This window comes from Rhyacophila brunnea, unplaced genomic scaffold, assembly GCF_057557595.1.
Source record: "Rhyacophila brunnea isolate RB1 unplaced genomic scaffold, BYU_Rbru_1.0 scaffold_22, whole genome shotgun sequence".
Classification (NCBI taxonomy): Eukaryota; Metazoa; Arthropoda; class Insecta; order Trichoptera; family Rhyacophilidae; genus Rhyacophila; species Rhyacophila brunnea.
In genome coordinates this window covers 36,864,026-36,889,971 of record NW_028232882.1, presented here as the reverse complement: position 1 = coordinate 36,889,971, position 25,946 = coordinate 36,864,026, and the positions used below count along the sequence as shown (strand labels likewise).

Below are 25,946 nucleotides of genomic sequence, written 5' to 3'. Positions count from 1 at the left end.
TCTTAAGTGATCTTTGATTTACATAACGTAATGTGAGAAAAATGTCATAAAATGAGTAAGTATAAAATAATTTCAGAAACAAAAATTTTAATTCCATATTTGTTACTTGCATAAACAGAATGTTTTTTTTTTTAAATGATACATTATGCTTAATAACTCATTTAATTGCGATATTTGCTAAAATACAATCAGAAGGTTGCATTGCATAAAAACAAAAAAAGGCACACCGATGGAAATGAAAAGATTTGGATGTGTTATTTTACATACATATGTAAAGTTTCATGACTTCAAAACACATAATATGATCAGTACAAGTGAAGGTCTCGTTTTTAATGTTTTCTGATTATCCCATTTATAGATACCTACAGTTGCATTATAATCTACAAATCTAACAATACATTATAATGTCCTCTCGTATCGGAAATTATCCATGTAGGTATATTGTACATAATCTCTATATATATGAAAATCTCGTATATATATAATAATTAATAAATCAATATCATCCATTCTTAGCTAATTTAAGTTTCATGATCCTTATTAGCAATGTCTTTAATCAAAAATTGTGTTGCAAATTTTTCAGTTTTCCACAATTGTGGATTTACTGAAAATTATTCTGGAATGTGATTGGACTGACAAATAATTTAAGCATTAGATTTGGTAGTTTTTTTTTTGTTTTCGAATGAAAGCACTCTGCAATGTACTCGATCTATAAGCACAAGTTGAATTTTTTTCACCATATAAAATACACGATATAGCTACAATTTCTAGTGCTAACTAAAGAAGAATCACTATGTATTATAAAAACTATCTTAGATACTGCTTTAAATGTCTCAGATGACCATTTTAATGTGTATTAAAATAAATTCCAATTTTTTTTATCATTATATTAATACATTTAAACCTTTTTAGATGATCACGATTTAAAAAAAATGACGGACTTCCATTACAGGAGTGAATACTCAGCAATGGATATTATTACTTACTACAATATAATGACGAATGATTTTAAAATTACTTTTTTTATTACGACAGGATATTCTAAAACTCAATGGACTGGAAGCATTTTCGATCAATCAACTAAACGAGATTCGCTTCTCAGCTTTTTAAATAGACATTTTTTTAACTCTACTATATCAGGTTCTTCAAAATTCGTTATGTTTTCATATATCATCTTCATTATTGCAATATATATTTATTTTTTATTTAGCAGCCTACAATATTTTCATTTAGGGACTCTGGGATTAATTCCCGACTAGATTACAATACATTGGTGTAATTTAATCAAACCAGTGGCTTTCTATGATTCTCTACTTCCAGGACGCGGATACAAACATATACTTAAAAGAAAAATTGTATTACATTTTTTTTTCTAGATTTTAACTAAATAAAATATAAATCTTTCACACAGTTCTTCTTTCAATGCTGAATTAGACCCTTTTGATTATTACTTAACACAGTTTGCATATTGATAATATTATTAATACATAATATTATGTTTTTTCATCCATCATTCGCCACCCATACATTTACGAACAGTGGTCAATACTCGATACTAAACGATTATGTATCTAGATAATTGACGACTGGGACAACTGCATGCGGAGACTGATTCATAATCTTATACGAAATACGATTATGTATTCACTTTAACATTTTAATTACTTAGTCTATTTTGATCCATGACTAATTGCACAAATGTCATCTATTAATCCTTAACTCAAGCTTTCTCTCTCTCTCACACCTCTTAGTTCTAAACGAAGTTCTTTCTACACTATTGAGCTGTAATCATCACTTTTCAATATGCAAAACTCAAGCTAATTGAATATTGTCTTCGAGATCTTTGCTATATTCTCTTCAACATCAAGTGAAGACAAACGCGTAGAAAGAATGGAATAAACTAAGCACAGAATAACTCACTGGCCGTCACATCGGTGTCTAGGAATGATTACTAAAAGATAATTGGTACCCACTCGAGTTCCCAAAAAAACAGGCTTAAAAGCAAATAATAATCAAAAGAAAATGAAGGTGTTTGACACCGCACTGGGAAACGGAAAAATATTGTACGTCGTTTGATTGAAAAAATTGGTGAATATCGGGCGAGTGAAAACATAAATCAATGGGTGAGAATGCATAACCAAAGAAGTAATACAATCGTTGCCCTTACTAGATATACTCGGTGGATTAAATTGTTAATTTATTGTTATTGTGAGTATTTTTTTAAATTTGCATACAGTTATCTTTAGATATTATCTTTATCAAAGTTTAACCGTTATAATTACGCAAAATAAGCATAAATTTTATGCGTAATAAATAACACTAATATCATAACATTATCAACCGTACTAAATAAAGAGTAAGTAGACATATCAATGATTAATATGTGAAATTATTAAGGTCAATATGCTCTGAACGATAAGGTAATTAATAATACAATTAAGGAAAGTAACCACACGAGACTATCAATATCTCGTTAAACGATTTGTGCATTGTACATCATTAAACTTGTCGTTTTCACCCAATTAGTCAATGTCATTGCCTGGGTCTAAAATAATATAACTAACCTCAGTATTTATAATCAAATATTGATCAAATTATACTAGTGCTTCCCAATCTGATCCACATCATGGCATACTCTTCAAATCAGAAATATGTTAAAAAAATACCTACATACTGATACCTTACGGCTTTTCCAAACGGACGACAGAGACAAGAAGATGAAATTTCTTAGCAGTGGGAAAGTGGTTTATCATAATATTCTCTCCCGAAACCTATTTTTTATAAATACTTTAATACAACACTCACTTGGATACATACTAAACTTAATTACAGAGTGCCTGAGAAAGGGGTATACACGTCTTTTGTCTGGACACCTCCCGGTGTCCCTGTAATATACAAATGTATAGAATTAACCTGAATTGATTTGGAGCTAGTTAAATCTCAATAAAAAATAATGCACCGACTTACAAGGTATGTCGGTGCATTATTATGATGGTCACAATGCATATAACTGTATATATAATAAATGAGATACCTACATCCTCTTGCTTAAGATAATTCTTTTCTTCTTTCGACCATATCCGATCCTAATAGGATCATATGGGCCTCCACAGAGTAGATGTTTGTATTAACAGATTTTGTTTTTTACGAGAAATGGATGTCAGCCACTTTCTCAACCTATTAGGTCCATACCCTGACAGACACAAATAGAAAAACAACATATGTACTTGCCAGACCCAGGATTCGAACCTGGAACCCACGGCGTTATAGTCCAATGCTTAAGCCGCGCTTATATTATCTTCTTATATCTTGATCGTTGCTTGAATGCATACTCGTAATTGAAAAAAGAATTAAATGAATATTTGAATTCTTAATAGTAACCAACAACGAAAATAATTATTTCTGACAGAAATGTGTCCCTGTAAATGGTGGAATAATATTGAATGTCTCTTATTTTACAGTTACCAAACCAGAAATCAGCTAATCGAGGGTTCAAAAATGAGCGAAATGAAATGGATATTTAAAGAGTTTCGGCTCGTCTTAGGTAAGCGCGTTCAGCTGCGCGTCGAGCGGCGCGCGCAACTCAAACTTATAACCGTATAAACGTATAACCAAAAAAAGATTTTATCTACGAACATTTTCAAACACGTTTATACGTTTGAGTTGCGCGCGCCGCTCAACGCTTCGCCGACTTCGCCCACGTAAGACGCCCAGTTAATAATCAATACTTTTCAGGAGAGCCAAAAGAAGATTAAGTTTTAGTCATTTTTTTACAGGAACTCTTGCGTTTCTATGTGGAATTTATTAATTCAGAGCAGCTTTCGAAATGACTCATCCTTTTTCTCATTTGGGAATAAGTGTTAACGGATAATTTGTCATATTCAACTTATTTTTCCATTTTTCTTTCGAATTAGTGATTTTCTATAAATATATAAACTCTGAATGTCTTCGGATATTGATGTAAAAGTGTTTCAAATCGAATCAAACTTTTTTGTGTTGGTTTTGTCTTTCACTCAAAATAATAACGGAGTTTCTATTTAAATAATTATTTGTTTAATTTTGAATGAAAACACTGATTAATCGTTTAAAGTACGCTACCATTAGCTAAATTCTTCCAAAGAATAAACTTATATTATAATGCATTGACTTTATTAGCAAATTTATATAATACTCTTTCGTATGCACCAAATGTAATTAATGTATTGACATTGATTAGATGCTTGAATTTTGATGCGCAACAAAATCTTTCTGCACACTTCTCTATCACTCGCGGCACACCAGTGTGCTGTGGCACATCACCGATTGGGAAGCTCTGAAGTGTAGCACTGGAAAATATTACCTAAACCACATTATTGTACTGACTTAAAATTTCTACCTGTGCCATATCGCTATCTTATTTGAGATTTATAAAGATATTTAAATACAGCGATCAAAACTTATTAACTCAACTGAACAAAATGTCTTGAAAATATAACACTCGGTTTTTCTTGTTTAGTATCTACTTATATAAAAAATACATAACAAAAACCAGAACATTGTAATTTTATATGTTAAAATATCTCTTAGTTCGATTAATCAAAAAGTACGATCTTGTTTTGGCCCGGAGAGTTTTGGTCCGATTTTATAGCACTTCTTCTATTCAAGTTTATCGTTAATTCTGGCCTGAGATTAATTTTCTTTTCGCAAACGTTCCGCATTTGTATGATAGCGATCTCAGAATTTCATAATAATACGTCATCGTCATATATGAGTACTCTGACTGTTCGTTGCATCAGTGTCGAGTAAATAATAAATAAAATTGAAGTGTATGCTTGTGATTTTTTAAATATCTGTTTTAAGCACAAAATAATTATACTCCTATTGTAGCTCTAAATGTACTGGACCAATGTTGATGAAACTATAAACTACAAAATAATAACGCAGGCACTAGTAGGAAAATTTTATTCACAATTAGGTATATTGGTCAGATTGAGAAGTGCGCGCCTACACCCAACCGTTGCCGAATAATACACTTGCAACAATGTATCACGAATAGGTAAGTGGTCAGATAGTCAGATAGCAGCGATGGACTGGTTAGGTGAGGTAAGCGTAGATAGTCGTGCGCCAATAAACAACCGTTATAGATAACACGGATTTGGTTTAATCACTAGTAGGTACAGTCTGGTAAGACGAGTTTCGAGTGTCTTATAATGGTTGTCTTTATATATGGATAAATTATATTATTATCGACTTCTTCATTCTGCATATTTGTCTACTATTATTTTCGTATTTCACGATGATGAAATCTCGGGCTATCGCTGGGTGATGTAAAATTGTGACATTTATAATATTCATTTGTGAATTTATTGAAAATCTCTTCGTTTACTCAGTGAATCACTGATGATATTTAAAGATGCTACAAATCTCGTCAGTTTTTAATGAAATGCTGACGTGACTATACGCACTGCAAACTCGCATTACCATTAAGGGTTATATAATATGTATTAAAGATAATTTATCTTATACGCAATTAGGAAATATGTAATTAAACATAATTTACAGTAAAACTGCCATTGACATGAGGAAATAATGAAAAAATGATAAGACAATTTCTAATTTACTTTTAACATCCTGTGACATATCCACTAGTTCTTTGTTACCATGTAGATCTCTTAAGTTCATTGTTCAACGAGTTTTAAGGCGCCCCTGTTTAGTACCCACTGGGCAGGGTAAATTCGCTGCTAACCTATTTGAGCTTTGACTTGTCATGGAATTACAGAGTACAAAACATATCCTCTGGGAATATCCGAGAATGTGCTCCGAAAGGGAAGCGATGTTCGAGTCGGTCCAACCAGCTGTTGGGTCCATCGAGCTATCCAACCTGGTCGCCATAAATGTAAATTTTGTTGCGTTTATGCATTTTTTTAAATTGCAGCATCACACTGTCATCGTAAAGATTTCATTATTTTGATTATTCGGTAGTTTTGTTATTACTACAATTTTTAATTTTGCCATTATGTGCTCCTCTCTCCCATGGGCATTTTACCTTAAAAGTCATCAGTCATCATAAAAGTCAGTCAAGAGTGCAAGGCGATATGTCTTGGCTAACCATTCCTGCGACATACCCACTCATAAAAAATACTGATGCATTACATCAAAGTTATAATTGTTACAATAGGTTATTCGTCTGAACAGTCAAAACTGTCTATCTTGCTCTAAAATTCAGCACAGCCAAGAGAGGTACTGTTAAAACATAGCACTTATTGTAACAATTAGGTACAACTATCTTTTTGTAATTGTTACAATAAGTGGTAATACTTCGATTCATAAATATGAAAAAAACTACCCTCGATAGCAGGCTGCCGATAACGGCCGATAGCAGTCTTGTGTATGGAATAGATGCGCTGGTGTAGTGCGGGGTGGTATGGTTTGGTGGAGCTATTAACTTCAATGCCTCACCAGCCATGGCCGGTTTTACATGAAAAATATTATAAAGCCTTCAAAGCTGTCGAAATATTTATATTATCTATAATAAATACGAAAAAAATATAGGTATATTGCATGAAATAAAATGAATTCCTTATAGAGCAATGTTTATTAACCTCTTTACACTTTCGGACCGGTAAAACTAGGAGAAATATTTCAAGGAACGCTAAATTCTGGATTTTTGAAACACCAATTGCAGTTGCATATTATTTGCCAGATTTTATAACCGTGGCTTCAGTATTGTTTCAAAAAGACGAAGTGCTGCATTGTCATTTATGTGGTCTCTCTGTTTCATTTGTATTACTAACTAGACAAAAAATGTAAGTATTTAATTTATTTGACTACCGATTTGTTTGGAACTTTTGGCATATTCATTTTTAAATGGGCGGTACTTATTCGACCGCATACCGGCAGTTGGAAAACACTGCTATTACAGGGCACCCTTAATTTTAAATTTAAGCTTTAAATTATTTTACCTCTCTCATATAGCATTGTTTATGGATACATAGATTGATAAAGAGAAATCGTTTAAAAAACTTATATTTCTTATAATGCATTAAATTTGATATTATAATCATCGTCTGCTATATTTATATACTATGATAAATTATGCTTCATTGTGTATATATTCATCACAATGCAATGATGGTCTGAGCAATCAAAGACGTCATGGGATATTTATTTAATTGGTGCACTGTCAACTGACAACAATTATGTATTGCACAATATAATAAGAAAAATTTAATAGAGCATAATATGTATATCTACATTCTTTGAAATTGTTAACATTATCAAATATCCAAACAATTCAGAAATAAATATGTTATATAACATTCCCATTGTTTATGTGCATTTTTATGACGCAAAGTAGTTACTCTAAATAATGTTGAAATAAAAATAAAACCTTTTTTAATCAACGAGAAGTAATAATGTCATGTTAACATGTTATTTCAGAATAGGTACGTGATGTATCATTGAGTGGGAGGAACACTTGCAACGGATGAATGACTCTTGCACTATGCCGGTAGTAGAATATCAAAAATCCTTGACAAAGAGATTTTATCAAATGTGTTATAGCGCTTCTTTTAACAACGTTATTTTATAAAAACATGAGAGGACGTATTACATAGCGTAAAATATTGTATAAAAGTTAGTTTAAAAAATGAACAACGAATGTGTGTTGGCTTGTAACACGGCTTGCCTTTGTTTTCGCATGTCATATATTTTGTATTCTATAATTAATAATTTTCTTGGTTAATTTCTTGCCGTCTCCCATTATGAAACGAATATATATATATATATATATATATATATATATAGGCACCGGCGAAGGGTGGAGGTAGGCTGTTAATATTCAACATAAATAGTGCACACTCAACCTTATCAGTCAAACGAATTTGTTTTTATTGAAATACTAATACTTAAATGTGTGATAGATAGTGTTTCTTAGTTTTTTTTAATTCAATTAATCCGATCCTAATAGGATCATATGGGCCTCCACAGAGTAGAGGTTTATATTAACATATTTTGTTTTTTACGAGAAATGGATGTCAGCCACTTGCTCAACCTCTTAGGTCCATACCCTGACAGACACAAATTGAAAAACAATATGTGTACTTGCCAGACCCAGGATTCGAACCTGGGACCCACAGCTTTATATTCCAACGCTTAAGCCGTCGGCCACCGTGGGTGAGGTTTAGTATAGGCAGGGCGTAATGAATTTAAATAAACTAACCAACCCTATGGGTAATATGTATTTTTAATTCAACGAAAACAAATAAATATGACTGAAAAGGTGTGCACTATTTTTGTCAGATCTCCCATAACATACCTGAACTATTATGGTCTGGTTTAGGTAGGGTTTGATACTAATAGCACAATTTAAATGCCAATATATTATTTTTCATCAATCGTTTATTTTTATACATTTTTTTTAATTTATTGATTTTGAAAACTTCATCTGACAACAATTACATATCACTCTCTGTAACAGACTAATATTTAATAAAAGGTAATGTCATGCTATTACCTTTTATAAAACTCTTTTATGAAAGACATATTTTATAAAATATAGACTATTACAATGTAATCAATTTTATAAAATATATCTGTCAAAGATCTTTGACAGTCTAATACCGGCCTTACAAAAAAGACTCTCGATGGGTTCCCAGCAGGAAATAGACCCGTAGGAAAATGGATATGTCGCTTGGGAAATAATTTAGGGTGGGAAACAGCAAACTGTGGCTGATGGACGATTGTAAGAAGGTATGAGAAGACAAAGTGTGAAGATGAAGATGTCGTGTTCGATACATATATTATATTATTAAAACAAGATAAATTGTGTTCATAAGAATATTAAGATCGTTAATAACGATACTTACTAGATAATAAATATATATTGAGCATATTATATAGCGCAACATGTATTAAGCATGTGGGTAATCCGTATTACAATGTCAAGATCGGCCCAAAAAAGTGTTAACCTGTCGCTTATTAAGCAGAACGCTCACGTTCAAGGCTAAAACCATTATTCACGATTTGACACACATTAAGCATGCCGCAACACCGTTTAGCTTTATGCAATTGCGCTTTTCAACCTGTGTTCCGCAAAGCATAATATTTTTACGAGGTATGGAATTTTAAAAACGATTTTTTTTAGAAGAAAAACAAAAGCTTTTACTTTTGATCTTTCACATAAAAACGTTTGTTTTGCTTTGTTACACATAATATCCTTCGCCCAGATTAAACTGGTAGTTTATGCCATTAAATATAATATTTACCGAAAATTTACCCTTAAAAGTATTTTAACCAAACAATAGGTATGAATCTAAAAGAAATAAGAAAAATAAACTGTATATACTATACTATATACTAAATAATGTTTTTAAAGCAATCAACTCACAATTTACAGAAAACAAGTCATCAAGTGAGCATTTTTTTATCGATTTTATTAATATTTATTTTTCATGATATTATTATCATTATTTTTATCATTGAAACGTATTTTTAAAAAAATCTTTCAAATGTGTAAAGGTTAGTTTTCAGTTAGGTTAGTTAGTTAGATAGTCCATCACATATAATATTATGTTATATTGTTTAAAAAATAATTGCTCTAATCGAGCATCAGTAAACCAAACTAGTAGACAAAACCAAAGCTAATGATTTTGAACAAAGTTATTTTAACACAAACAAAAATAACTTTGAATAAAATTCTAATTGATTTAAGTTTTGTACTATTCCATATTGTGTCTTTTTTACTACCCATATATCGCCTTTGGCATCTTCAGGCACTATCCACGCTCACCAAAGATATTTGCACAGTGTACATTTATACTATTATTTCTTTAATATCGTCGTTCTAAAACCATTATAATGGAGTTGTACCATATGAAGGCCAATTAAATTAATAATACCAAAGCTTTTACAAAGGGGCTCTCACGCATAAAAGTTTTAGGCCAACCGGTAATTTAATAAGAGCTGACAGATTTAAATATTTTTTATAACTACAACGGTGTCTATATTAGATTTACGCGGTCACTTGTGAATAATAAACTATGTCAACGCCCACCCTAAGATTTTTTTAGATGACTATGAATCATCATTATATCCTTTCCTTAAAGATTTATTGGGAGCAACGAACTATCTTTAATGTTATTAATCGAATTTAAAACAAAAGTATTTACACCAATTAATTCATATTAGCAAAGCAATATTATAGTTGAAGCGAAAGGCGAAACTTGAGTCGCAAAAAATGATTCAGGTAGAAAAGTACAAAACTCAAATCAATTAGAATTTTTACTCAAATTCCATCAAGTGCCCTCGGTCGATAGTATTAATTTTTTTTTTTTATTTACATGACATTCGTTTTACAGAATCACTAGTTTCATCTTTATAACACTTGAATTTATTCTCTGGTTACATGTAAACCGTGCGTAAAACATTTCACCGTGACACAGTTCGCCGTGAGCTTTCTTATCAGAAAGAGATGACCATATACCATACGGTCTCCAATTTTATTACATTCAATATGAACATTAATTAAATTTTCATCGCTGGTTTTGGCAAAATACATGAATCCAAGAATGAAAACCTAATCTAACAATTAATAATCCAGTATATTAGTTATTTTCAAAATTTATTTGCTGCTGGCTTCCTGTTAACCGGCAAGAACCATGTTTTATTTAGACATGATTTTATGTCAGTACTATACGACCCAAAGACATTGGATGGTCTTTAATATACGGCCATATATTTCCGATACAACATATCATGATGAAGTGTGATACGGCGAACTGCATACGTACATTTTTTGTTGTTGTTTGTTGTTTTATAAATTCTTAAAATATGGTCTAATTAACTCATCCGGTGTACTTCCTTGTACCTATCTAATTTATCTACTGATATATCTCTTTTTTTATGTAATACTGTTATATTTATATATCTTTGTTTCTAAATGTCATGTTGTGAACGTCTTAAACTTATAATTTGTAATGTTCACAATATGTTAAAAAAAAAAAATTGAAAATAAATTGAAATTGAATTTTCCGGACACGGAATTCTCTAATATGATTTTTAATTATTTTTATTTCTATGTTAAAATCGTGTAAAAAGACATTAATTTATCAAAATATCTTCCCTATTAGATAAATGCCTATACGAATTTAAAAACCGTTAACGACAATAAAATTTCTCGCTATAAAAACTTTTTTTCATTATAATTATGTATAATATTAAATGTATATAACAGAATAAATTAATACAAGGTTATATTCGTTAATACCTACTGGAACCAGACTATAATGGTTTACAAAAAATCTAAATAATTATAGGTTCGACGACTTTATCGATAGCAATAACTTTTTCAATTATTTTCATTAAATTTATAATTGTTTGGAGTTCAAACAACTGTTATTAATGTTAATACGTTTTACTTATTTGTTGTATTATGTTTTTCACATGATCGAGGCAATATTTTCACGTAATTACAATTTTAACGTTTAATTGTTTTTGTATGTAAATGATATCATACTGGACTGTTCCATCATTGGATGAAGCCTATTCCAAGATGATTTTATTAATCTTGCTATTAAGCGTTGTGTTATCGTGATTTTTCCCAAAAGTTGACTGTTTTTTCGATACATCGGCACCTAGGTCTCAAGATGGTTTGAAATACAAAACCGAAAGATAGACTCAGATATCATATTATGACATAAAAGTAACCATGTCCCTGAACTGATTCAAGAAACATTGCAAGGCAGTGCCGAGAAAAACAGAGCACACTTGTGCACGATTGAATGCATAATGTAAAGTAAATATCGATTTATTTTCATATTTTCAATATAGAGGGTACCTGTCCAATATATATTTATATTGTATATATATATATACAACTCTGTCTTTACTATGTATAACCACAATATTATAAAACCTTTAACAATACAATAAACACAGTGAACTCTGAATCCGAAAACATATACCACCGCACCGATTACAATTTATATTAAAGGAATACTTTTTAAAAAGTTTTCAAAACTGAATAACTCCCAAATTTTCAACTCCTCAATAAAACACATACACTGCGGACATGTCCGATGTATGTATATGAACCAAGAAGAAATCCAAACTGCAATGAACTTGGTTGAGACCTGCCTCATGCGTGCTATCCCCGAAGGACTTTCTGCCATCCAACAAACTGATGAAAACGTACTGGTAAGAATCGAATCTCTACCGAACTGTATATTATTCAATTTCAATTTATTAACATATTGTGGACATTACAAATTATAAGTTTAAGACATTCACAACATGACATGAAACAATATTATAAAGAAAAAAGTAATATAAACGATAAAAATGAAAAAATAAAAAGAGAACACAATAATATTTTATGTTTATATTATCATAAACATACAAAAGCAGTGAAAATACAATTATATATCTAAAGAAGATCAAATAAGTACACACTCACCCTCACGTAAGTGGAATATATCAACACCCAAAGCAATTTGGTTGAACATAGTTATCGCCCTCCCAATTGGCATTACCAGTGGCAGGTTGGTTCTGCATCTTGAGAGAATAAACAACTGATGCTCTCTATTAACATAACGTATTTTTATTTTATTTTCAATATCATGCTATTATCCGAAGAATGAATGAATTATAAAGAATGTAAATTATTGATCAATAGAGTAGCAGGCATCATTAATAACCCTCAACCTAATGTGATAGATCATACAGTTAATCATCCAATTACTAAATCGATACTTTTTATTTCGTAATGTGAATATTTGATTTATGCAGATAGACGATCGTGATTAATAGTCTCTTAATCTTGTAGACATCATATATTACAATATCTTACACATGCAGCTAGCCGATGAAGATAATCTTGCAATCAATTTCGGGAAATACAATATAAGTCAAATTTGATGCAACGATAGACATGCACTTAAAGTCATTACCGAACTTGAATGCCGAACTATCTACTCTTGCTAATGATTACAAAATATAAACAGCCAAGTGCAGTTTATGTTTATAAATTGGATTGCATATTCAAATACCCGGTGTAAAATGGCGTGACCTTGTACTTGACGTGTGCTCCGAGACTGGAGAGTTACAGAGGTAAGTTAGTAAGTATCTTCGTCTTCTTGTGTCATCCACGAGGTTGACCACAATCAGAATGAACTTCACTTTATCATTTGCTCACCAAAACAGTTCAATGGACCTGCATTGGAACCAAATTTAGACCACAAAATACGGGTTACATGTAAATTGTACGTAAAACATGTCACCGTGGCACAGTTTGCCGTGAGCTTTCTTTTCGGAAAGATATGACCGTATACTATACGGTCTCCAATTTTATTAAATTCAATATGAACATTAATTCAATTTTCATAACTGATTTTGGTAAAATTCATGAATTCAAGTATGAAAACCTAACCTAACCTAATAAATGATCCAGTATATCTGCTATTTTAAAAATTTGTTTGCTGCTGGCTTTCTGTAAAGTGTAAACTGACAAGAACCGTATTTTATTTATAAATGACTTTTATGTCAGTACTATACGACCCAAAGATAATGGACGGTCTTTAATATACGCCCATATATTTCCGATATAACATTTCACAGTGAAGTATGATACGGCGAACAGCATACGTACATGTTTCCGGACACGCAAAATACTGCGCTACGTAGGTATATTATTGATCTATCCTTGGATAATTTTTTTTGAGGACGAAAACGTCTATTACCCATCGATCCATGCGACGGCGATTTTCTTCGACGTAGATTACGCAATCGATTCGTCAGAAGATTTAAGAGTCAGTCGTCAAATCGGTCATACTCAAATCATAATAAAATCTCTGCAACTAACATAACATAACCACTTAAACAAATACCTGTATACCTATACACAAAAATAAACCATTGATTATATTATGTGTCATATTCAATATTAAATATTTTACTTAATATGGTGTGATTCTAGAAAAGAGATAAATTATTCTTTTGTACTACGTTTTCTATCGTTTTTATTTAATTTCTTCGGTCTCAAAATTATTCCCACGTCCCTCAACCGTCATGTTATTTAAGAAATTTAAAGGATACGTCTATCTATAGTGTTAGTAAGCAGAAAGCAGTAAATCTACCGCAAAACACGAGTTCAATCAGTAATAAGCATATTACGTGTAAATCGAATTAGAATCGAATTGTACCTAATCTGTAAGTAGATTTGTCAAGACTACCGTACTATCGATTTAAATACGGATAATTCCGATGCACAAACAACTCAACAATTTAAATATATTCAACCGCAAGTGTAATGCGAAATCACACAAGGAAGATGGAAGAGGTGGGTTGGGTGATCTTGAATTAGCGAAACATTTATAACGGTTATATTTTTTGTTTTTAACGTTTGTGGGTCAACACGACAAACAAGATTCGCGCCAATATATTATTTTTTTCGCGCCCATCATAAATTACGATTAATTTTGAACATCGTTTAATCTATGGTTTGATTTAGAGATAATCTCTGCTGACTTGTTATTAGCGAGCATTAAAATGTCAAGCGCCGTATTGTTAAATAACTTAACCGTGTAATAGGTATAAAGCTCCCAATTACTTAAAGCTCTATATTTAAATAATAGGACATCTAGTAAAAAAAACCTTGCACAAATAAAAATAGATATTTATTTTTACAGTAAATAGTAATATTAAACGGTTAATATAAAACTACATGTACTAACAAAGAAGACGCATATCAAATTCCTTGTATTATAAAACTTGCAAGAGATTCCAAATTGTTTGCGGTATTGTTCAATTGTAATAGTATAGAACAAAAAATGCTGCCTATTTTGATATTATTTGTGATGTTACGTGATTGTCATAAAAATATTTCTAATAGTAATGCTTCATTTTAAGGGCGGCTTATTACCCTAAGACCGATCAGGGGTACTTTCTAATTAATTGACTCAAAATTAAATTAAAAATTTAATAAGAAAAATTTATTGAACATTTCCGATCCTAATAATACGAGTATCATATGGGACTCCACAGAGTGGAAGTTTGTATTAACAGATTTTTGTTTATACTATAAATGGATGTTTAGAATCCAATTAGGATCGGACATGATCGAAAAATAAAATTCAACAGTTTCAAATATCTATAAATTCATGCTTGGACAGATATAGCCTACCCTCCCTCGCTCTTCAGCGATGCTGCAAAATCTATATATATGCTAGGTAAACTTATCAGGAGGTTCGCGACGTGAAGTTGGACTGTTGGCGCGACCTTGTGCTTGCTCTATATGATATACACATGAAATAATTACATGTGAGGCGTTTTGTCGATACGTGTGCAATGTGCATGCGTACATGTCACATTGCGTTATGTTTTTTTTAAGTTAAGCTCATCAAGGCGCTTGTAGTGCCATGATCATCGCAATATACATCGCAAGATGCTATCCTCACAGCATGTCCAGAAACTTGTACGTATGCAGTTCGCCGTATCACACCTCATCGTGAAATGTTGTATCGTAAATATATGGCCGTATATTAAAGACCGTAAAACCTCTTTGGGTCGTATATTTGTAATTAAACAAATAATACTTTACAGGAAGCCAGCAGAAACAAATTTTGAAAATAGCCCATATACTGAATTATTTTTTAGGTCAGATTAGGTTAGGTTAGGTTTTCATTCTTGAATTCATGAATTTTGCCAAAATCAGCTATGAAATTTTAATTAATGTTCATATTGAATCTAATAAAACTGGAGACCGTATAGTATACGGTCATCTATTTCCGATAGAAAGCTCACGGCGAACTGTGCCACGGTGAAATGTTTTACGTACAATTTACATGTAGCCATCCTCACAGACGGAGTCAAAAATATTTTGCAACATTCTACCCGTCTCAGTAATAAGACAACCGACATAGGAATGCATGAATTTTATATATTTTTAAGTAGTGTCAAGGGTATTGATTTGAATCATCATTTTTATGTGAAACCTTTTATTATATTGAATCCATTATTCAATCAGTCGATAAAATAATCAACATGACCCGTCCAAAAGACATTATCGTTAGATAAAAATAATACAAAACAAAAAGCGAATATTTAATACGCCATTATTAAGTACACTCAGGTATAAAAATAATATTAATACTCGATTATAATAATATTATAAAGTATTCATTTATTCCAGTAACAGATGGAATAATCATTGTTGTTTATTTTTGGGTCAAGTGTAGATGCACGCAAAATATACTATTTATTATTAAATTTATTTTAATGCGGTGATAAAAGGCGGTTTATTGATATGTTACTACAAATAAAACAGGTATGACGCAAATTAAATTAGGATTTTAAAAAGACAGTAATTACTAATAAACAGGGAACATATTAAACACTTTTTATTGTGATTGAATTGGTTACCATAGATAGATAAAATTCTTTATAGTAGCAACACTTGCTAAACAATATACAATTAATATAATATCTAGCATGGGGCGCATTCAGATGTCTACATAATATCTTCAAAAGTCATCCCCATTGTCCGAAGTATTTAACCAATGCGCGTTACTGTACGTATTTTAAATAAATACCCTTAATGGAAAGAGAAATTCAATCAACATGACCCGAAAAGGTGCATGTCGGGCATAATGCCTTGAGATCACAAAGTAAGTGGATGAATCTTGGCTGACGATGATTCAATAATATATACATTATGGCCAGCTATTGGCGCCTTTCTTTTGTTCACTTAAATACGTATTGTTTTTCCGATGTTACAATATCTAAATAATATTGATTAATTACATAATAGAGACTTCGTTTACTCAGTGCGGTTCTAGATATTGAGTTTTCATACACAAGTGTAGAATTTTCCAAAAAATAACCTCCGAATTAAATGTTAAATGACTTGCGGCAGTTTTAATAATTAGCCTTAGTAACTTTATCGTTAGGTTGACTTTCATGTATATATATTATAAATGTTTCATTTTTATTGATGGTTACTGTAATTTTTAACTCATCAGCCCCAGCACCATCACCCTCAGCGGTGTAGTACCTAAAACGATCGCGTCCTATTTCATAGATCGAAGGTTCGAATCATGCGGATGGTAATTTTATTACATTGCATTTTCTATAAATTTGTCTCTATAATCGAGCGACATAACCATAGATAACAGACGTATATATATGACATAACCTAACCAAAAAAATCGTAAATACTAGAATACTCAAAAATCACTTTATATTTTTATAAATATATAAAACTATATTTTGTTTAAAAGAAACGTGTTTGTCAACGTAATAGACATTATTCAACGGGTACCGACCATAAATATAATATACTTACTTTGAATTAATACAACATATTAATATAATATATTGAACAAACATTTTTTTGAAAAACCTCATATTAGAGAAAATCGTAGTTTTTTTTTTTGACCGTGTGGGGTTCAATCTCACATCTTTAACTATCCAAGTAAGTACTATACTTTTAAGCTATCGATCCTTAAAGGCTAAAGTACTCGTCCGGAATATCAAAGATGTGAATTCGAGTCTCACTTGCTCCAACTTTTTTCTCGAATATTTGTTAATATATATATTCTAAAATTTTCAATACCATGTATATTTCATAATAAAGAATGGGGCATTTTCAATTCTTATGTTTATTCAGTATAATGAAATATATACAAAATAAGTCAAATCAACTTTAAAAAATTATAAAATTAGATATTTCTAGTGAAAGAGATAAGCCTGTATAATTATCTCGTTGAAACAATATACTGTAATATGCTTTCAATCTCTGAAAAAAATATATGAATACATACATATATCGCTAAATATAGCTCAAGCGTTAAACCATCTTAATTACATCACCGTTATAATATATGAGGGTTGTTTTGTTACTTATTAATTATCGTTTGTTGATTTAACACAATGTAAGTTTTAATGCATTTCACATGGTTCATTATATACTATGAACAATATGCATAATACAGTGCTTCTTATTTCTCTGGAAATAATTTATACTAAACTGCACCTTTAAGTAAAATTTTATTGGGTAAAGGGATACTTAATGATATCAAAGACAAGAAATATTATATTTGATGCTGTACATAATGCTTGCATAAAGAAAATTATGAATAACTTAATTTCAAGACAATTTTTCTAATTAAAGGGCAAAACAATCTTATAATCAGAAGCTTCAATGATTATTGATTTATTACAACAATTATTAATGAATTACGTAACATTTTTGCTCAACCAGATTCACGGACATTAAAAACCGTGTAAAAATCTAGTAGGCATTTACTGATTACTATAATATCATGACATTTAAACTACATTTGTAGAACCAATTCATTCTTTTATTTAAAAATACATAATACTATAACACTTCTATGTTTATGTCACAAAACATTGTTATTTTATAAATATTTGTTTCATTAGCTCTATGGAAAGTAAATTTACATTTTTTATGTACAACATCATATTCACCACATACATGTCGTGAACATGAAGTGATAAATATATTTCATAAGTTGCAATGAATTACTACTAAATAATTGATAAATCTCTTGAAAAGATTAAATCATTATTCCATGGTGGACATGCATTTAAGACAAATCCGTATTAATTATTATTGTATTATTAATTATTCATAGTAGGACAGATACTAAAATCCAAACATTTCGACATTCATTTTGTAGAGATATCTTAGTGAAAAAATTTGCAAGGATTGGTAGATAACCATTCACTGATATCAAATACACACTATATATATATTTTTTAGTTTTAATAATTTTTACCCATCTTTGGAATATAAATTAATAAATTTCCTATATGTATATAGTGGTAGCAATTTTTCACCATTTTTAAATATAAATTTTACCTGAAGCACTATTTTTTTTCGATCATTAGTTCATTAAATACAATAATGGTCTCTTTAAAAATAAGTTTTTCTATTTTTTGATACGCAAATTTATCGTTTTTTTTATTATAATAACCTACTTCAATTATTATTTTTTCTTACCTTAGAGAAATTTCCCCCTACAGCAATTTTCTTTTCACTATCGGCCGATGTTTCACACACAAAAATTTAAGTGTCAAGTAAACCCACTATTATTATTTCGTCAAAATAACATATATGCGAACCGTAAAAAAAACAAACAATCAACCATAAATGATAAAAATAAAAAAAATATTCGAATTGTCAGATAAAAATATTTGAACGCATCCCCATCATTGAAACGGTATTGAAAAGCGTCGCGTTTGCCGCCAGCGGGTGTTCGATTGTTTATGTCGATTTTCGAATTTCGAACGATATGCTTTTCCAAGTTTCCCGCGCGCGCCGTCCTTGCTTCGTTGAAGGTCGCGGCTCTGTGTTATTATGATGCTTCTGCCGAGCGTTGGCCACTACTTATAGCCTCTTTGCTAGAGGGTTGGCCCGCGTGCTCCGCGAGCGACCATACAATGATAGATGTCAATTATTCAACCACATTAACACTCTCATAATATTTAGATGACCGTACGATTTCTCACGTTTACCTCTCTTTTGGGAATAACTATTTAGCTTGCTAATGATATTATTAACAATGTCATTATTATAATATTATACATCATTTCAGCCTCTAGTACATACGCTAGGGTATATCAGTAGTTCACTTTGTGTGCTTCCATCTACTTTTACTTTTATTGTTGTTATTTTATTTTATTTCTTTTCTTATTTTATTTCTTATTTTACTACTTATTGTATTATTAACTCACATTTCTCTGTATTTTTATTCAAAATGTTAACACTTATTTTGTGTCATCTCGTGAACGCTTTAAATTTATAATTTGTTATGTTCATTATATGTAAAATAAATAAATTTGATTTGATTTAATATTATAGCATACACAATTTCATAATAAAAATATATAATCACAAACAATGATTAGTTCTATTATTACAAATATTTTGGTTTGCGTCCGAGGTAGAAACAATACTTTTTTTTCACCGTATTCAATAACGGTGGTGATCATAGAACAGATTAATAAACATAATTCAAATATGCTATACCCCCAATACAGTATATTTTCAAGCAAGCCTTTGAATGTGCGAGTGTCCCACAAAAATGAAACTCACATTATAGACATTTAAAAGTGTGTGTTGCAACCTTCAATATTGAATGAGCATCAGTGCAAAAACCAAGAGCAGTTGTCAGAACGTATGACAAACTGAGAATGACGTATTCTTGACACATGGTTAAGTTTATCACATATTCTTCCATATTCGAGATCGGCTGCCTGTTACTCCACACACGTTAGGTATTTCAGTTCCCATTAACTATGTGTTCCCTGGTCATAATCTAGCAACAAGACATGTGATTTTGATGTGGCTTGCTTAAATATATAATTTTTAATGTAGATGTTGAAAAACACTTTCGTATGGCACTAATATGACACCTCTGTATTGCGATTTTCGAAGCAAATAAAGGTATCCTACGTTAAAAATATAATATAATCAGTTTATAACATTTTAATATATATGTAGTAGTGGCAATAAATATATACTTATACCATTGACCTGAATAACACATTTCGATATTCTAAATGAGTCAATTGCGTAATGTTTGCCAGTGTACGCTCAACGCATACGTAAAATGCAGCCGTATTAAATGCGTCTTTTTCGCTTATGCGCACTGCGCGCATGGGAAACTTTATTTATTGTACAATAGCGTTTTACACGTATATTACAGCACTTACGGGTTGATCGTATAAATTAAATTATGACTTAACCACATTATTTTTAACTAAGTAGAAGCAGTCAATGTTTCATATATCCAAATTGGTAACATAAAATTCACTTGTTACTCTCGGTCTAGTACACCTTATGCATATATCTATCCATCAAGCTATAGATCGCTCTTGTAGTGCCAGTCTATAATAACATCAATTCGGTCACGATAAAAGTTTCTAATAAAATAGAAATACACATAAATATTATATTTATCACAATAACTAAAAGATGGTAACGCTTTCTTATACTAAAACATTTGGATACAGTTCGAGCATTTTTGATAAAGCACGCAGATCGCGACCCTCAAGAGTGAATCAAAACTATCAATAATCATAATAATGGAACATTTAAGATACATAAACATTGATATTGGAATTTCCGTGGAATCATTTTCATCCACATATGACTAATTTCCATTCCTACAATGTGAATATACCTTGGCAGATAATCACGAGGCCCAGTTGTTTTCCATTTGCTCCAGACGTCTTCATAGACGAGGGAAATAATAGAAGAGAAAGACAACATTACAAAGATACATACTGAATCAAAATACTCATTTTTAGTAACATGGGTCATTTATACTTACCTACTTTTAAATAAATGGGCTCAAAATACATTGATAAATCCACAACTGTAATTGTATTGTGTATATTCTATGAAAAAAATACATACTTAATCCGTTTTGGATACGTCTATAAATTATTTGTTGATGCAGGTCAACAGATTCAATTAATATAAATCAAGACGTTTGGTATGGTCTTATAATATATTATATCAAGTAGATAGTTCTGAGTATATGTATCTAATCAGTTTAAAAATTTATTAGGGTACACTGTTATTCTAGTGACTTTAATGTTGTTTGGTTCTAATCCACGATATATGTAAATTACAACAAAAGAATAGACGAATCACTAATTTATTGATTTCGTGTGTAACTTTTTCACAATAAAAACCTGTTTCGGCATTTTAAAATACTGAAAACACTACTTTATATCGTTGATAATTAAAATTAGATTAATAACTTTATGAACATACATACTTACTTCTTTACCTTCACTGTTTTAGATTACAGGTTCGAGGCCAGAATCCATTATAGACTACCATCCCACAAGTGATGATGATAGGACTTACTATTACTGATTCTACTAGCAGTAATTCTTTCTTCTTCAAAACCTCATAATTAAAGATTAAGTCATCTATGACAATATCTCAATCCAAGACCGACTATATTGTGTATTGCAAACTACGATGGTAGTACTAGTTATTGATTACCTTCGAAGGCAATGCGATTATCTGTTTAAAATAAATACATATTTCAATATGCCACAATCATAATTTTCTACAAACAGTTTACCATTATTATTGCGTTCGAAATATGAGCAACAACTAGCACTACCATTAAAGTTTGCAGTTTCGTGTGACGGCTTGACTATTAGCTTGGCCTGGAATTCAATCGATATGGTTTATCTTTTGACGTAGTTAACAATTAAAACAGAATAGCAAGACCGGTAAATTGGTGAAGATTACCAAGGAACCAGACCCTCTGGACAATACTTTTAAACAAGACCAAATTCCGCACGGGTATGAAGCACCAATGAAGAAGAAGACGTATTATTTAAGCAACTCTTTTGAATACCACAACAAACCACCAGTCCCAATTACATTAGTGTATTTTATTGAAATATTCACAGAAACGTCTGTTTTAAGAAAATCGCATACAAAAATTTATATTGTGATTGGGAAACAAACTGGGAATCCTCGGCATAAGAATACTGTGAAGAATTATTGAACTTTCAATTGGTTTTCAATAAATACATGATACCGCTATAGAAGTTAACAAATGCAACATTATCAGTGATCTTGTTAAAATTGCATCTTAATATGCGTGCCTCGTGTAAGGTACTCCAAACTTTGCATTTTACCGAATTGCAGGTTTGGTAATCATAAAACTTTATTATCTCGAGCGCACCCTGCCTTGATGCTCAGTATATTGGGGTCTTTCTATGGTACTTCAAGAAAGATCATTTAATAAAGCCTGGTAATATTAAAAAAAAAACTTGTGCACTATTAAATCTATAATAATATTATCTCTGGCTCCACTCACGTCGCTATATCAGGACGTATTGATTATACCCATTAAAACGAGAGCAGTATACGCTAGATCTCGATTGGACGACTTTAGTAGGCAGGACACGTGCGGTGAATATGCGATGGTGAGCCGTGCAAGTAGGTGTTCAGGATTGGCGCTATGCAACTTGGAATCTACTATTTGGGAAAACCGGGACAAACAAAAACAATCATTAGTTGTCATATTTTCTAAAATAATAAAAAATAGTTTAAAATGTCTTCCAATAAGACGCAGATTCTATTGTAGAGTAGATACACCATACATAGACTAAGAATTAACTTTAAACTGCCAGTGTATGCCATGCGGTGATCTTAACCGCGGACATAGCGCGTTATCTCTTAACTTCGGGCGGTTAAATTGGTCGATCGGGCATGCGTCATATTACATATCGCTTTATTCAAATTCGAAATGACCCTCAATTATAAAATCTGAAGAAATGATAAACTGTGTTGTGATTTTAACATGTTCAAAGAAAACTCATAACACTGTACCAACCTCAGAATAATAATATATAGAGAGGGCCTATTTTTAAGCAAAATGAAGCCGCATTTCTAGCATATAACGCACAGTAGAACAACGATTTTATTGTTATCAACTAAACTATGAAACGTTGTACCATCGTATTGCTTCTCAGTACAACCCCCAAAAAATCTAAACACAGCATAGTGAACCATGCATGTTCTATTAAAATAACAAAAAGTCGTTACCATTAACTTTATATTTAACACAAAAACAATAAATTTGAGCAACACGTGCTCGCAGTTTTTAAATGCATGTAATCAGCCAAATCATTTTTTTCAAGTGACGTTTTCATATTTTTTAAATTCAGCCGAAGGAATTCTATCTAATTAACGCATAGAGCGGAGATATAAGCTTGCCGAATGCTTACTCACTCGCATTTATGGTTCATTTTTGTTCAGGTCTTAGTACCAACTGTTTTGAATACTAGACACAAAGCAATTGTAATAATATAGACTTTATCTCGGTTTTGAAAGATCGATTTTAATTACGAGCATTTATAAACCTCGATGTCAAAAATTCTGCTAATTTATGTAAAAATTCTTATTTAAATTAAACACAGCGGAAGCAACCTAAAAAATACTATAAATGGCTGTTAGCCATTCGTTCAACACAATTTCTTGAACTGAATCAAACATATTATGTTAAATCTAACATTTTCGTTTTTTTGCAAGCAAAAATCAAACTCAAAACTTCATCTTCAGGTACTTAGATAGTGATAATGCAAATGATGGATCTAGAAACAAAAACGGCAGTTTCTTTTTTTGAAAAGTGTCTAATTTCTCTCTTACATTATAATTTCTAAAATAAGTATTATAAAATAATATATATATTATTATTAATATTATACAAACAACATTTTAAATAATTTGTGTAGTAATGTATAAGATATTTTTAATGACCTGCCAACATTGTATGAAAATGGATGCCGTTTTTGTTTCTAAGCCCCATCAAATATTTAAATAAAGCACAGTCGTACTGCATACAGCGTCGTCTATAATCATATTATTATGATCTCAACTCCAATTGTGAGACTTAATACTAACTTTACAACATAATATGAAAATTGCTAGCGGTTTCCAGTGGTCAAATAAAATTATATCCACGATTGAATAAATTTCTTGTCGCATTGCAAACGGCAAACCTGTGTTTGTAATGCACTAAAACAGGGGTGGGAAACTGGCGGCCCCCGAGACACATGGGGCCTTAACGTGGTTTGTTTATGCCACATAAATGGTTGACCACCCTTATATAATATGCGGCCCGTATGCATAACATCATCGGTGATGTACCACAACAACTACACTCGGGAATGGGACAACTGGACGCCGCACTGTCGTAGACATGTATACAGAACGTAGACGAGAAATTTTAATCAGTTTCTATCTACTACTTAGTAGTTTTAATTCATTTTACTCTTAACATAATGTTTTTTTATTGCGGATTGAGAATTACCATGTGTAAGGCTTTATATAAAATAAAAAACTCTTTTTTCGCTAGAATTTGAACATATAAACGATTAAATGATTATTTACGTGTGCATATTTCAATTTTCACCAAATATTAAATCATAATATAATAATTTAAATATAAGTAATAGTATTAAATATTTTTTTTTAAGTACCCATAAGTATCTAACGTCTATTAATTTTCGAATTGCGTGGCGTCCAGTTGTCCCGGCGCCAAATCGTCGTAGACCCACTACACTCTCACATTCGTGTAGATATGAGAAGCCATTTTTGTAAAACGATGACGAGCCATTAAAAAAATCCATTTTATAATTACAATTTCCTAAAAAAGAATTTTTAAATGCTGTTTGTATACTAATAATATACTTTTTTTCATTATAGGAACAGCATTTTATATAATCAGAGAACTTCATCGATTTCATATACCTACCCTACCGTATTACATATTTTTTTAAATTTGAAAAATCACAGATTTTTTATGTTTTAACGGAATCATATGTTGTTTCATTCATTAGAATTATGCTACACAAAAACTGTTTTCTAAATGCTGCAATATTTGCACTTTGGTATATTTTATTTTTAAATTTCCTGCAAAAAAACATATTTTGTATATATGTATATAGTTTGTGATGACGCATTTTGTGATAGAGACATTATTAGTGGTAAATTAAGGTACTAACTCATTAATCGTTTGATAAAATATAAGAAATCGGTCTTTTTATTACAATTTCGTATTTTTATTATTGAAAAGTATAAAAAAAATATTACTCATATTTTATTTTAAATGACGCACAAACAATACTTCAAGCATTCATTGTTCAACTCCTTCCATTTCAAGGTCACCCCAAACGTACCCTTTTAACATTAAGTGCAATTTATTCATGAGATAAAAATGGCCGAGACTTATTTGTTAGATTTTAAAATACCTCATAATACCTATTGTATTATTACTAGACGAGTGATTGATAATTACTTTGTTATCAATATTCCGATGCAGTTATGAAGTCAATTGATATCCATATAAATATCTGATCAAACAAACACTACAGGTGCATACATTCTTAATGTGTTGGTATTAATC

General features: G+C 31.0%; 1 protein-coding gene across 1 annotated transcript in view; it reads right to left on the bottom strand.

Moving 5' to 3' along the window:
* LOC147070518 (uncharacterized) overlaps positions 1 to 19,333 on the bottom strand; it is a 90,122-nt gene extending 70,789 nt beyond the window's left edge. The window contains exon 1 of the mRNA XM_085949632.1: positions 19,001 to 19,333. The gene's annotated coding sequence lies outside the window, so the exon portion shown is untranslated. The remainder of the gene's footprint in view (positions 1 to 19,000) is intronic.
* Between the last annotated feature and the right edge of the window lie 6,613 nt (positions 19,334 to 25,946).